Source organism: Trichosurus vulpecula, chromosome 8, assembly GCF_011100635.1.
Source record: "Trichosurus vulpecula isolate mTriVul1 chromosome 8, mTriVul1.pri, whole genome shotgun sequence".
Taxonomy (NCBI): Eukaryota; Metazoa; Chordata; class Mammalia; order Diprotodontia; family Phalangeridae; genus Trichosurus; species Trichosurus vulpecula.
The window spans coordinates 73,881,789-73,895,815 of record NC_050580.1 but is presented as its reverse complement, the minus strand read 5'-3'; the positions used below and the strand labels follow the sequence as shown (position 1 = coordinate 73,895,815).

The 14,027-nt window shown below is 40.5% G+C and overlaps 1 protein-coding gene across 13 annotated transcripts in view; it reads right to left on the bottom strand.

The window, feature by feature from the left end:
- The window catches only part of C8H10orf71 (chromosome 8 C10orf71 homolog), a 43,762-nt gene that overhangs the window by 25,005 nt on the left and 4,730 nt on the right, over positions 1 to 14,027 (bottom strand). For 2 of the 13 annotated variants that reach the window (XM_036735403.1, XM_036735402.1), the window contains exon 3: positions 9,501 to 9,723. The exons of the other annotated variants lie outside the window; for them this stretch is intronic. The gene's annotated coding sequence lies outside the window, so the exon portion shown is untranslated. The remainder of the gene's footprint in view (positions 1 to 9,500; positions 9,724 to 14,027) is intronic. 13 annotated transcript variants of the gene reach the window in all.

Below are 14,027 nucleotides of genomic sequence, written 5' to 3'. Positions count from 1 at the left end.
GACTGGATTTGGGGTCTGAGTTTGACAGAGTTTGTTACTTGTAGTTTTAACAAAATAAAGATTTTTTGGGGGCAAATATAATTGTTTTAATTGAACATTTTTCTTCCTCAGTTAAATGAAAGCTTCATGACCAGAGAGCATTATCCCACTAGAAATGATCTCATTGTCTATTTCAGCAGTAGATTCTGAGTGTGAGGGCAATTGACCATCTAATTATCCCACCATATTACATTATATAATTTCTAGACATGGGTTCTAACTTGACACCATTTGTTTTCATTACATCCTAGCTGAACATTCCTGGTGGAAGGGTCTAATTTAAATATGACAGTTGTGGAAATTGAGGTATGGAGAGCAGTTACCCAATTCTATGTTCCCCCTTCCTTCAGCCCCCAAAGTTTTCTATGCCAAGTGCATGTTGGGTACAGTGGGTTAGATTGGATCCCAGCCTTGCTTTCATCGCTGATAGCTATGGAATTTTGGACCAAGTTCTCATCATCTTGATGCTTCCATTTTTTTCTTGCCTGTGAAATGAATGTATACATCGGCCACATTTTCCATAAAGAAGAGCACAACATAATAAGCTGAGCTGGAAAATGACTTTGTGCATCTTAAATGAGAGGTGATAGGAAAACCTGAAGGGAATGCTTCGAACCTCCTAAGGTTCCTGCATTACTAACAAAGTTTATATTATCCAGGTACAGTGGTGTCTATTAAGGGGAGATTGGCATTTTGGATTCATGTGCATCTCTTTATGTCCTTAGTGTATTCTTGGAAAGTTGTGTAAATTAAAATTTTGTAAATGGAATCATATTGTAAATTTCTCAGCCAAGGCTGAGAAGGCTGTGCCCAGTCCCCGCCTCTCCATCACTTTGTATGTATTTTATATATGTCAAAGTTGACATACATATGTTGTCTTCCCCTGTAGAATGGAAGCTCCTTGAGGGTAAACCCTATTTCACTTTTGTCTTTTTAAACCTAATATCTAGCACAGTGCTTGGCACATAATAAGGATTTAATAATGCTTGTTGATTGATTCTCATGTGAAGCTAGGTATTTTAAGGGAAACATACAAGGAATACTTTTGTAACACAAAAATGACACCTTGGTATGTTTTGAAAGTTTAGACTTTTGTATATAATTCAATTTAATTTGGGTTTTCTCAAAGCAAAATAAATATAAAAAAATATGGTTACGCAACATCAAAAGTAGTGGAAAGAGCATTAGGTTTATCTAGAGCATTATTGTCAAGACCTTATCTCAGCTATCATCAGAGTGACCTTGGAAAAGTAATTTTCACCTCTCTGTCTCTTAATTTCCTCATTTGTTAAATGAGAATATTGAAATAGATTAGTTCTAAGATCCCTTTAGATCTAAATCCCATTATCTGATGAACGACCGATCCAGTGATCAAAATTTAGGAACTTAAGGCAGGTAGGTGGTGCAGTGGTTAGAGGCTGGACCCAGCCTCAGAAGCTTCCTAGCCGTGTGACCCTGGGAAAGTCACTTAACCTTGGTCTTCCTCAGTTTCCTCAACTGTAAAATGGGGATAATAATAGCAATTATCTCCTAGGACTGTTGCGAGGATCAAATGAGATGAGATATTGCAAATCTTAAAGCATTATGAATACCTACATGCATACAGGCAGACAGATGGACATATGCTGTTATTATTATTAGAACTTAAGCTTTGTTCTCCTTTATAATCCCATGGAGTCAACTGAGCTCCTTAGTTTTAATTTCTGCATCAACAAACATTTATTAATCACCTACAGTGTGTGAGATACTGGGGACATGACAGTTTCTTTGGAAACAACCAAAATGGACTGAAATCAATCATGGCAACTGATCATTTTCTGGGTGATTGATCAGCAAACAGTTCTCCTGTATGACTATAACAGTCCAAACTTTTGCTCAAGGAATGGGGAGTAGGAGAATTAGGTAACTGATGAAAGGAAGCTTTCTGTTATTGAAGTCGTTATTGCAAAAGAAGGGCTATGTTCCTTTCTTTAAGTCCTGCAAGCAAGCAGGTGAGTAACCTTTTTTTTTGCCTAGCTCTAATTGTGGGGATTCCATTGTGCCAAAACCCGGGCAAACTGTCAATCCATCTTTATGAGTGACGCCATTGTAACAGCCCTCTCCCAGGTCAGTCATTCTCTGAGATTCAGGATAGCTGCACTGATGCCCTACTATAACTCAGCCTGGCATGTGTCTGTGACACTATATAGGAGAAGGGAATCTGATCACCTCTACTGAGCCATATGAGGACACAATCTTAAACTTGTGAAGAATACCCCCCCTTACCCCACAATCTCTCTTATTTCATTTTGGGACCCAGGAAGACTTCATGGGATCCAGTGTGCTACCAAAAAGATTTAGATGAAGCATTATGAAGAGGAGGGTGTGCACATTTCCTGAAACAGGAGAAGCTGAGAAATACCAGCTGGTCCCTGTGTCAGTAAAAGGGAAGTCAGCTATCTGGTCAAGGTAGATAAGAGCCAGATATCTAGCCAACAGCATAAGAGACAGAAATTGTCTCTTAAGAAGAGAGAACAAAGAGGTGATGCCATCTTCTTGAACACCAATAGTAATAGCTACCGTTATTCGCACGCCATTTTGGGGTTTTCGAAGCGCTTTATAAATATTATCTCATTTGAGCCTCACAACAACCGTGGGAAGTAGGTGCTACTATCATTCACATTTTACAAATGAGAACATTTATACTCAGGGGGGTTAAATGACTTGTCCATGGTCATATAGCTTGTAAGTGTTTGAGGCAGGATTTGAACTCAGGTTTTCTAGACCCAAGTACTCCATTTACTATGCCAGGATGCCTCTCCAATAATAACAGATTACCTCATAGAACCAATATAAACTGCCAGGACACTCCTTTGGGACATGGTTGACAAAGTAGTTTCCCTCATGGGACAGTTTGTACCAGAGTACAAAGGATAGTCCTCAACTCTGAGCATAGTCCTATGCAACACTTGGGAGCAGATCCTGAGTGTGAGTGCAACTGACTATCTAACTGTTCTACCAAATTACATTATATGATTTCAAGACATGGGATCTAACTTGACACCATTCTCTGTTTTATGCTCTAATCTTATGAGTCCAGGGTAGCTTACACACTCATTCCTTCTGAGCCAAGTAATACTATTTTCCTGCACAAGCGGTGTATCACTTAAAATATTAAACTTTCCTTTCCCAGATCTTTGGAATCCAGGAGTTGGCCTATGGATAAGATACGATGTCTTGTGTAGTATACTTTCATAGGCCCCAAAGGAGATGTCTTTAGGACACAACTATTCAAGTTTTAGTCACAATTATTCTATGACAAGTAGTGAGGAGTCTTCCTTCTCTTGTGTTTAGGTTATCATTAGATGCTAGGCTAATTCTCTCTGCTATCCAGCCAGCCACAGCCCTGGTTATGGAGATCAATTTGTTGAGGTGAGGAAGGCTTGGAGCAGAGAAGGGAAGGGATACTTGGGTGGGGTGTGGGGCATAGCTAGGGTTTGCCTTTTACCTTCCAGTTATATTTGCCCTACAAATGCCATCAGTCATCTCAAATGGCCTTCGGACATAGTTCAACCATGATATGTTAGCATTAATATTATAATTATTCACATAAAAATATAGTAATTAATAACCGCATCCTGACTACCATGTGATTCATCATTTCTTGAGTGAGATCCTTAATTTCTGTCTCCATGCAGTAAAGGCTATAGTGGTTTGACAGAATGAATGTGACTTCTAAAGATGCCCAACTTATAATCAGGAAGGAACATAGACATTAGAGAATCTGGCTCAATATTGATGGCAGATCTATATGATTCCTTTCCTCCTAAGAGCTCAAACTTCCAAGATAATAGATGCATTCCCATACAGTGCTCACCACATACTTATCAATATGTACTGCTTGTTGCAATACTTAGCATCTGCTTATCAATATGCTTTGCTAATGCATCCTCTGACCTCTTACAGAGAAGGGCACAGGAATTGGTACCTGGTATAAATAGGCAAGGCAGAAACAGTACGGAGCACAAGGACCTAAGCTTCATTAGCTAGAGTCAAGAATTTCCAAACATGTGGTATAATATCTCTCCCGTCTTCATAGAGCCAGGTCCCCAAATAGAGCAGGATGTGAACTCCACTGCTTGCCAACAAAGAGGAGTCTGGTGGAAAACTGTTTTTAGATTGGGCGTGCTATTGAGAAAAGTAATTGCGGGGGAAATTAGTGGTAGCAATTTGGTTGTTTAGATGGCCACCCACGCCCCATTTGTGCCTCTCTATCCCCTGCCAAAGCATGTTTATGGGGCTTAGCATGATGCCTTGCACGTAGATGATGTGAAATACACATTTGTTGAATGAATAAGGATTGTAATCAGTTAGTGAGTCTCTAAAGTTTCTCCTGACTCTAACATTCTGTGTTTATAGTTTGTAATTTTGGAGAAATAATTGCTACCTATCTCTTACCTGTTTTCCTTCCTGTCCATTCTGAGTTGTAGAGAAGTCATGTCATTAAAAAATTCATAGAGCCACCTTGGTGGTGGCTAATGGATGGAATGTGTTAAATTAGGTCCAAAAAAGACACAGCTACAATAATCCCATCACACAGCAGGTCTGGGAGGAAGCTAGGAAGAGTAACTAACTATAGTGGAGCCCAGTTGAAAGTAGCTTTTTGTTTCCCTCATGTACCTGGCCTTACTCTTCACATGTGTTTGAGAATAGACACAGCACAAAAATTAGTCTGGGTTGAGGACTAACTTCTGGAAAGAGAGAGGGTTTTATTTATTAGAAAAGCATTTACTTAAGCATCAGCTACTTAAAAAGCACTGTTTCATGCTCTAGGGAGACGGACCAAAATGGCATTGTCCCCACTCTCAAGGCTTTAGGGTAAGCATGTAGACATGTAAGAAAATATAAAAAATATAAATAACAATTGGGGGACACTGACTGCTGAGGGGACCAAGAAAGGCCTTATGTAGGAAGGGACCCTTGGGCTGGGAAATGAAGGAAGCTACAGACTCTGAGAGGCAAAGATGAGGAGAGAAAGCATTCTGGGCATGGGAGACAGCTTCCATGGAGGTGGGAAATGAAACATCACATGTAAGGAAGGGCCTGAAGGCCAGTTGGGCCAGATTGAAGATAGTGAGAAGGAAAATATTGAGTATTAAGCCTAGAAAGACAAGGTGAAACCACATTGTTAAAGGCATTAAGGAGGTACCCTCCTGATAGAGTACATGCAAAATACAACACAGACAACCATTGGCCTAAACTTCTATTGTGAAACAGAGAGCTGCTAAGCCAATGAGCAAACAGTGTTCACTTTCCCCAATCTAACCACAACATGTAAATAGAAGTGAGAGGAAGAACCTAAAAAAGATAACTATGATTTAAACTTCCATTTTCTGTTGCCTCAGTCAAAGGAACAGAAGATTTGAATCTGAAGACTATAGGATATAGCTGGACCCTGTGGGCAACAGTAGGAATTGTATGCCAAAAGTACTCATCAGGCTCAGACTAGGCTCTACTATTGAGCCACTGAGTGTTCCACCAGCTAAAAAACCTCATGGTTTCCTGCGGACCATTGTCTATCCTGAGGATACCGATGTCTAACAACTCTACTTCTAGTTATTAAAAAAGTGACTTTGAACATTCAGAAAGTGTTCATTCCAGTCAAACTGGCCTACTAGCTGCCATCTGCCACCTCCTTGTCTTTATACAGGATGGCTTGTATTTTGGGGGTGCTCTATCTCCTCCCTGGCTTTTGCTGATTGTCTCTGGGTGTTAGTGTCTTGAAATGATTTTTTCTGGACTTTGTACTCACTCATATATGTATATTTTGTATCCCTTCTTCTCCCCTTCCTAATATAGAAGGAATACAAACTCTTTGATATTAAGAACTATTTTTTTGTTTCTCTTGTGTACCCAGAACCCAAAACATTACGTGCTACATAGTAGATATTTAAAAATATTTGTTGAATTGTTGAATTCCTTTCCAACTCCAGGCACTGCATTTGAAGGTTCTTTTTATTCACAGGGCAGAATCACTTCTGTGATATTACTGAGTAATACCATTATGTACATATTTAGACAAGAATCTTGTTGGAAGCTCAGGAAATGATATTCTGGGAGGCACAGAGAATTTGTTACCTGAATCGCCAACCTTGGGCACAAAAACTTGATGTTGCTTGGAAAATATGGATTCTGCTGTACAATTCTGACAGTTCTTACCTCATTCAAGCATATCAAGGTCGGACGATACATGGAAGAGCAGTTGGAAAATTAAAGTACTAGACTATGAACTCTGTGGAGGCAGGGGCCATATCTTATTTAAGTATCTCTAGCATCTTATTATCTTATTTTTCTATCTCTAGCAGCTTGCACAATGCTCTATCCAGTAGGCACTTCATATACAGGCTCATAGATTTATAGCTTGAGGCTATCTAAGGTGCCCTACATTAAGCTGTCTAGTCCAACGCACTCATTTTACAGATGAGGAAACAGATCTAGAGAAATTAAAGAACTTGCCCAGTGTAGTAAGTAGCAGAGGTGTGATTTGAACTCAGGTCTTCTGACTTCAAGGGCAGGTAGGTGGTACAGTGGATAGAGAGTTGGGCCTGGAGTCAGGAAGACCTGAATTTAAATCCAGCCTCAGATACTTACTAGATATGTGACCCTGGGCAAGTCACTTAACCTTGCTTGCCTCAGTTTCTTCATCTGTAAAATGAGCTGCAGAAGGAAATGGCAAACCACTCTGGGATCTTTGCCAAGAAAACCTCAAAAAGGAATCACAAAGAGTTGGATACGACTGAAAATGACTGAACAACAAAAACAACCTCTGACTCTAAGAACAGTATAGGATTTCTTTCCCTCTAACATGATGCTTCCTAACATATTTGTTGAATCAAATGCCTACATTAGGACCGTGCATAATAATTAATTGTATGAAAGATAATAATTGACCGATATACATATTATATATACATATACATACACACACGTGTATCTATTTATCTATATGGTTTTGTTATTCAATCATGTCCAACTCTTTGTGACTCCATTGGGGTTTTCTTGGCAAAGATACTGGAGTGGTTTGCCATTTCTTTCTCCAGCTCATTTTACAGATGAGGAAACTGAGGCAAACAGGGTTAAATGACTTGCCTAGGGTCACACAGCTAGCGAGTGTCTGAGGTCAAATTTAAACTCATGAAGATGAGTCTTCCTGATTCCAGGCCAGGCACTCTAACCACTGTACCACCTAGCTGTCTTTAAGGTTTATGAAGGCACTTATATAGATGATTCTCAGAACAACTCTATGCTATAAGTCCTACAATTATCATTCGCATTTTACAGATGAGGACCTGAAGAAGAAGGTGACTTGCTTGGGTCCCCTAGTCAGTAAGTGTTTCTATGAGTCTTCTTGACGCCAAGCCCAGCCCTCCAATGCACTCTCACTATCTTCTACTGGGTAGAATATTCAAGTGCCCTCTATGATGTGATCCCTGGACAGCGGTAATCACATCAAGGCATAGCTTTACTTAGCGAAAGGGATTTTACTATTGAGGCAGTTTGAATCTCATCTTCAGGCCTTCATCTTAAATCCTGACACCTCAGAAGCATATCTAGATTAATAAACTTTCAATATCAGCAGCATAATAACAATAACAGCTAGCATTTATATAAAAATTTAAAATTTATGAAGCTCTTTACCTCTGTCATCATAGTTGGTCTCACAAGTTCATTTTGCAGAGGAGGATACTGAGTCCCAGGGAGGTTAAGTAACTTTCCTCAAGTCACACAGATAAGCAAGAGGAGGGTGAGAGAACAAGCATTTATTAAGTGCCTACTATGTGCCAGCCACTGTGCTAAGCGCTTTACAACATTACCTCAACTGATCCTTACAACCCTGGGAGGTAGGTGTTATTATTATAGATCTGAGGTCACCGAGGCAGAGGTGAAGTGACTTGAACTTCACGTAGCTTTTTTTCCTGTTGAGGAAATTGAGGTAAATAATGTAAGTGACTTGCCCAGGGTCACACAGCTAGTAACTGTCCAAGGCAGTATTTGAACTCAGGTTTTGCTGACTCTGTCACCTAACAACATGCTAATTATTCTGCTCAATAGATGGGTTTGGCTGGCAAAATGACATTGTCCTATGATAGTTGAGAGTATGATGAAACTTTCCCTAAGGTCTTCATTCCAGTTTTAGGGGAGTTGGAAACAAGAATTTGAAAACTGCTCTTCTAATCCTTCCATTTCTCTCATCCCCCTGCTCAAAAGAGCTAAGCTTGCATGAAAGGAAAAAAAAGCTTGAGAGGAAATTAATTCATAACCTGATTGTCCTGCCTAAACTTAGAGCTTCAAGTCTGTTCTAGCCAGGTGCTTGAATAGCCAGTAACAAAGTCCCTCAAATGTGAATTTTTCATTTGATTTGTTTATGATGATCTAAGCCCCATCTGGGCCTTGACGCTGCCCTGTGCTTTAGGAATGTCCTAGACGGGGACTCCAGGGGCTTCTGCCCAGCAGTTTCTCCAGGCAAAGGCTGAGGAGCAGGGTAGATTGAATTGCAACTTGTCACTTCCAGTAAGTCAATAAGATTGTAGCAGGTGAAGCACTCTCTCAGCCAGAAAAGGGGAAGGAAGGCTACATATGGTGGGTCACTGGGGTCAGGGTGGGGGGTATGGTTTGATGAGGTCATATAAAAATGATGAATTTTTGGGTCCAAACTGTTCTTTTTGCTGCTTGGGAAAAGCAAGATGGGGTTTTCAATTGTAAAATAAACTTAAAAGTAGGGAGTGATTTGTCTGCTTGTATATGCAACAAGAGATTCCAAAGATTCAAGCCTAATTTGTCTCTTTAAAAATGCTAAGCTGAAAAATGTGTCTGCTATAAAAGATCAGAGAACAAGGTTGATGACTGTGCCATTCTGTCTCACTTAAATCCAATTCGTGCATGAGTCAAGACATAGCCCCATGGTGCCATTGGTCCTCTTCCAAAACGAAGGACAAAGAAAAACAATACTTTTTTGGGGAGAATTCACCTGCCCATTGTATTTCCTTAGGCCATTATAATCTCCACAATGACGAAAAATCATTGTACATATGCAACATGGGGAGATACAAACCCTGTTTGTGCCTCAGTAAGATGAAAAGAGCTCCCCTCTAGGGAGTTCAGTGTGGTGGAAAGAGCCCTGGGCTTCAAGTCGTGAAGATTTGATTTCATATTTTACCTATAGCACTTACTAGCTACATAGCCATGGTGAAGGCACTTAACCTCTGTCTTCCTCAGTTTCCTCTTCTGTAAAATGGGGATAACAACACCTATTTCAGGTGAAATAATATATTTATGAATAGTGAGTCCTGTCTTCCAGGAGCTTACAGTCTAGTTGAGAAAATGACTTTAGGAATGATAATAATGACAATGACCAGCATTTACATAGCACTTTCAAGCTTGCAAAGTACTTTGCAAATATTTTCTTAAGTTATTTGACTTGCCTGTAATTAAGCAGGTAATAAGTGTTGTAGGTGGGATTTGAAACAACAGCTCTGGGAAGGGAGGTGCCGTTATTGTTCCTGTTTTACAGATGAGGAAACTGAGGCAGGCAGCAGTTAAGTGATTTGTCTAGGGTCACGCAGCCAGTCAGCATCCGAGGCTGGATTGAACTCAGGACTTCTTGATTCCAAGTCCAATGGTCCATCCACTGTGCCACCTAGAGGCCTAAATGTAGAAATATGCAAAAATATAAATGTGGAAAGTGAGCGAACAAGACCAAGCAGTCTGTGAGAAGTGCCAAAATAAGAATCATGGGTAGACAACAAGACTAAGAGCCATATAGAAACGCAGGAGAGAGAGTGGTCACCATGAATAAGAAATGGTACGTATGGGGTATTTTCAAAGAGTCTGCTGTTGCCCAAGAGGGAAATGTGGGGTGAATGAACTCAGTATGGTAGGTTTGTGTTGAACAAATGCAGCGTATCCTCGGAGGCTCATATCCCGGGAAACATTTGGAATGACCAAATATGGCAGGCAACATGAAATGATGGAAAGGGCAATGGCTTTGGAACCAAAAGACTTGGGTTCAAATCTTCCATCTTCCACCTATCAAACTTGTGGTTGTAGACATGCCTTTCACTCTGCTTGTGCCTCAGTTTCTTCATTTGTAAAATGAGAGCTCTGGACCAGAGGGAGTTCAGTGTAGTACATAGAGTTCTGGGCTTGGAATCTTGAAGGTTTGATTTCAAATCCTGCCTACAACACTTATTACCTGTTTAACCATGGGCAAGTCAATGAACTTTTTTAAGCCTCAGTTTTCTCATCTGTTAAGTGAGGATAGCAATGCCTGTAGTAATGCACTATATAAAAGGCAGTTATTATTATCATTGTTAATTATTTTATTCTCAAAGATCCCTTTGGGATCTCAAATCCTTTGACTCTTATGACTTTTGACTAATGACTTTATGAAGCCAGCTTCAGGTGTTGAGGTGAAATGTGATATTTTAAATTACTCCTTGAGTTAGCGACTTCAAATATTTTCTCTGTTCCTTAATTCTCCCCCTCCACCTATCTACGTGCTCATTTCTTCTGAACCCTAATTAGCCATAGATTCCCCTGCTTCCTTTGAAGAGAAAAGTTCTTGGGAGCTGGGAGGGCTTTTCATTTCTGTCTGTGTAATCAGTGCCTGGGACAGCCTCACACATAGTGCCACTTAATACATTTTGTTAAATTGGTTTCAGTAGGGTTGAATTGAATCATGGACGGAGAGAGGGCTTTTTACTTTTAAGTGAATTTACCCTTTCAGTCGAGGGGATGGGAGAAACGGAAGGATGAGAGAACAGTTTTGCAGTTCTGATTTCCTATCCCCCTAAATTTGACCTAAAAAGACCTTAGTGAGGATTTTGTTGGTATCTGGACTGATCAGTTATAAATATGATGGAAAGATGAAGGACTCACTGGAACAGAGAAGTAGAACAAAATACAGCTGATAGATAGACAAACAGAAGCAGGTCTTACAGGAAGGCTACCGTAGCCATGAAGTGACAGATCTTAGCAGATCTTATCAGTGTTTTTCTGAATTCAAAGTCAGTGTAAGACAGTCACTATTGACGCTGAAGCCTGGGGACCTTGCATTATCCACTTCTAATGGGTTAGAGTACCTTAGCTCTAGACCTAGGGTCCTACTTTGGCTTTCCTTCTACACTATCAATATTATTCCACACTCTAAATGAGTTCTTATTATTTACAAATCAGTGTGGCATGGGACACAGAGAGTCAGAAACACTGCACTTTGGGGGCTGCCTCTGGTATGTACCACATCAAGTCCTGCTTCTTCGTTTTATAGACGAGGAGACTGAGGCCTGGGGAGATTCAGTGACTGTCAAGGTCGCAAAGGGAGTGGTATACTTTGAACCCAGGCCATCTGGCTCCACTGTTCTACATGGTCTTCTAGTTGGGGAAGCTGACCTGAAGGCCTGCCTCCATCTCTTTCTAACTATATAACCTCAGGGAAGTAACTTCATCTCTCTGGGTCTGTTCCCTCATCTGTAAAATAAGGGGTTCCACCAGGCAAGCCCTAAGATTCCTTTCCATGCTTTCTCCAATTCTCTCTTGCCCATGAGGTAACCCAGGGACACTGTTCCAATGTCTGAAAGGTTAATGTGAATGATGACCACCAGTTGTTGCCTATATCCATGGAGGAAAGGAACTAGGCTTACAAAAGGTATGGGACTTTCATAAGATATAAAGGAAAATGTCCTGATTGAGGAGGGGTCCTTAGCTCTAAAAGGTGTTCCAAAGTTTTCCTAGCCCTCTGAAAGAACAACCTAGTTGAAAGACAGCATGGGGTAACTGGAGAGGTAGTGGGACTTAGCAACAGGAGATCTGGAACCAAACCAGGTTCCATGGCTGAGTCACTTAATCTTTCAGTCTCTATTTATCTGTCAAATGGGGATATTAATACCTGTACTGCCTACCTTACAGGGTCTTAAGGGGGAAGTGCTTTGCAAGTCTTAAAGTACTATAAATATGAGTGATTATTATTTACAGAGGCTGTTTGGAGTAGTGGACAGAGTTGTCCTTGAGTCAGGATGACCTGGCTTAAAGAGATGCCTCTGGTCCCTATTATCTGTGTGACTTCAGGCAACTCTCCAAAACCTTAACTTGTGGGTGAATTGACAGTCTACACTGATGGAGAGATTTTTCATACCGGGATTTCCCCATACAAATGAAGTCACAGATCCTGACCAAAAAATGAAATTAAAAAATATTTACACATTGGTCAAGAATGATTTGGAGATTTTTTGAGCTAGAAGGATCTTTACAGATTATCTAATCCAGCTCCCCTCCCCTAATTTTACATATTCAAGGTCACACAAGTAGGAAATACACAGAGAATTCAGGAATAGAACCTCTGTCTCTCGACTCCGAGGTCAGTGTTCTTTTTACAACACCCTGCCATTTCTCATCCTCCCCGCTTTCCAACACCAACCCATATTGCTTTTTATCCATCTACTACTAGTAGTTTATTTGCTATTATCTTGAATCCCTAGTAAATGGTCTGATCTAGAGAAGAAATTTATTAGGCACTTTGAATACTTGCATGCCATTCTGAATCTGAACAGCTGGTGGGTCAAATTCAGGGGACTTTCAGGTTTTTCAGTCAATTGTTGTTTGTATGTTATGTCTCCTTGATTCTGCTGGGAATTTTTAAGAATTTGCATTAGGATTGGATGGAGGAGAAGTAAAGAAAAAAGAATGGAATAGTGAATTAAAGCGGATACACTCAGGGAGAGAGATAGCAAAATGGGCTAGCTAGAAAGTTATTCTTCCAAAATAAACATGACAGATAGAAGCAAGACTCACTGTGACAGAGGAGCCAGAATACAGCTGACAGGCAGACAGAGGCAGAGCTCGTAGTAAGGAGCTACTGTAGCCCTGAACTGGCACATACCACCATGCTGACTCTACAGATTCATTTGGTCGGCATCCAACATTAACCTCATAAAGCTTCTTCAGAGACTTTTCAAGCAAATTGAAGAGTTTCCTTTTTTCCCTCCTTCTTCATCCTTAGATTTCAAGTTATGGCTGTGAGATATGAGACCTGTGAGCTTAAAGCCCATCCAAAAATATATATATATATATATATATATATATATATATATATATATATCTAACACGTTGTTTTCCATTGCCCTCAAGGCAATGTTTCTGGCTGCCAGAAGGCAAGGAGAAAGGGTAACTGGGAGAAGGAAGGTGATCACGGAGACCAGACCTGGCCAGAAACCCATAAAAGTGCTTTTGGTGTAGTAATTACTGGGTTTTTGTGGGCAAGTTGGACCCCCTTCTAGGATCCTGGATTTGTGAGTGCTACCTTTACATTCCTGAGCTTAGAAAACTGACAAAGGAGGGTGAAAAAGAAAAACAAAACTAATTAAGGGACATCCAGCATGTCTGTCCAAGGAGTGGATTTTGAGAAGGGAAGTCTGGAACCTCTAAGAGGAAGTAAAGCTAATTGCCCCACTTAAAGTTCGCAGGTTTCTAATGAACTTTCCCTCTCCTCCTTTCCCTCTAAGCAGGTGTAAATAATGATGCTGATCTCTCTCTGTCTCTCCCTCCCTCCCTCCCTCCCTCTCTCTCTCTCTCTCTCTCTCTCTCTCTCTCTCTGTCTCTCTCTATCTTCCTAGTCTAAGATGCAAGTGAGAGGCCACAAGGTACAGTGGATAGAGAATTGGCCGTGGAAGTCTTTATTCAAGTCTTGCCTCTGACACATAATGACTGTGTGAACTTCGGTAAGTCCTTTACCTTTTAGAGCTCTAGGTAACTCTAAGATTTGCAGAGAAGGCTGCTGACTTGCATTGGTAGAAAGGAATTCATTCATCCCAAAGAACCTTATACCAAAGAAACACAGGTCCAAAATACCAACCAACCAAACAAAAATAATCTAAGACACAATAATTGTTACTTCTGATGAGCCTGTGGGTTAAACTCAAACCGTATCCATAGCCCGTATCGCGTTCACAACCTCA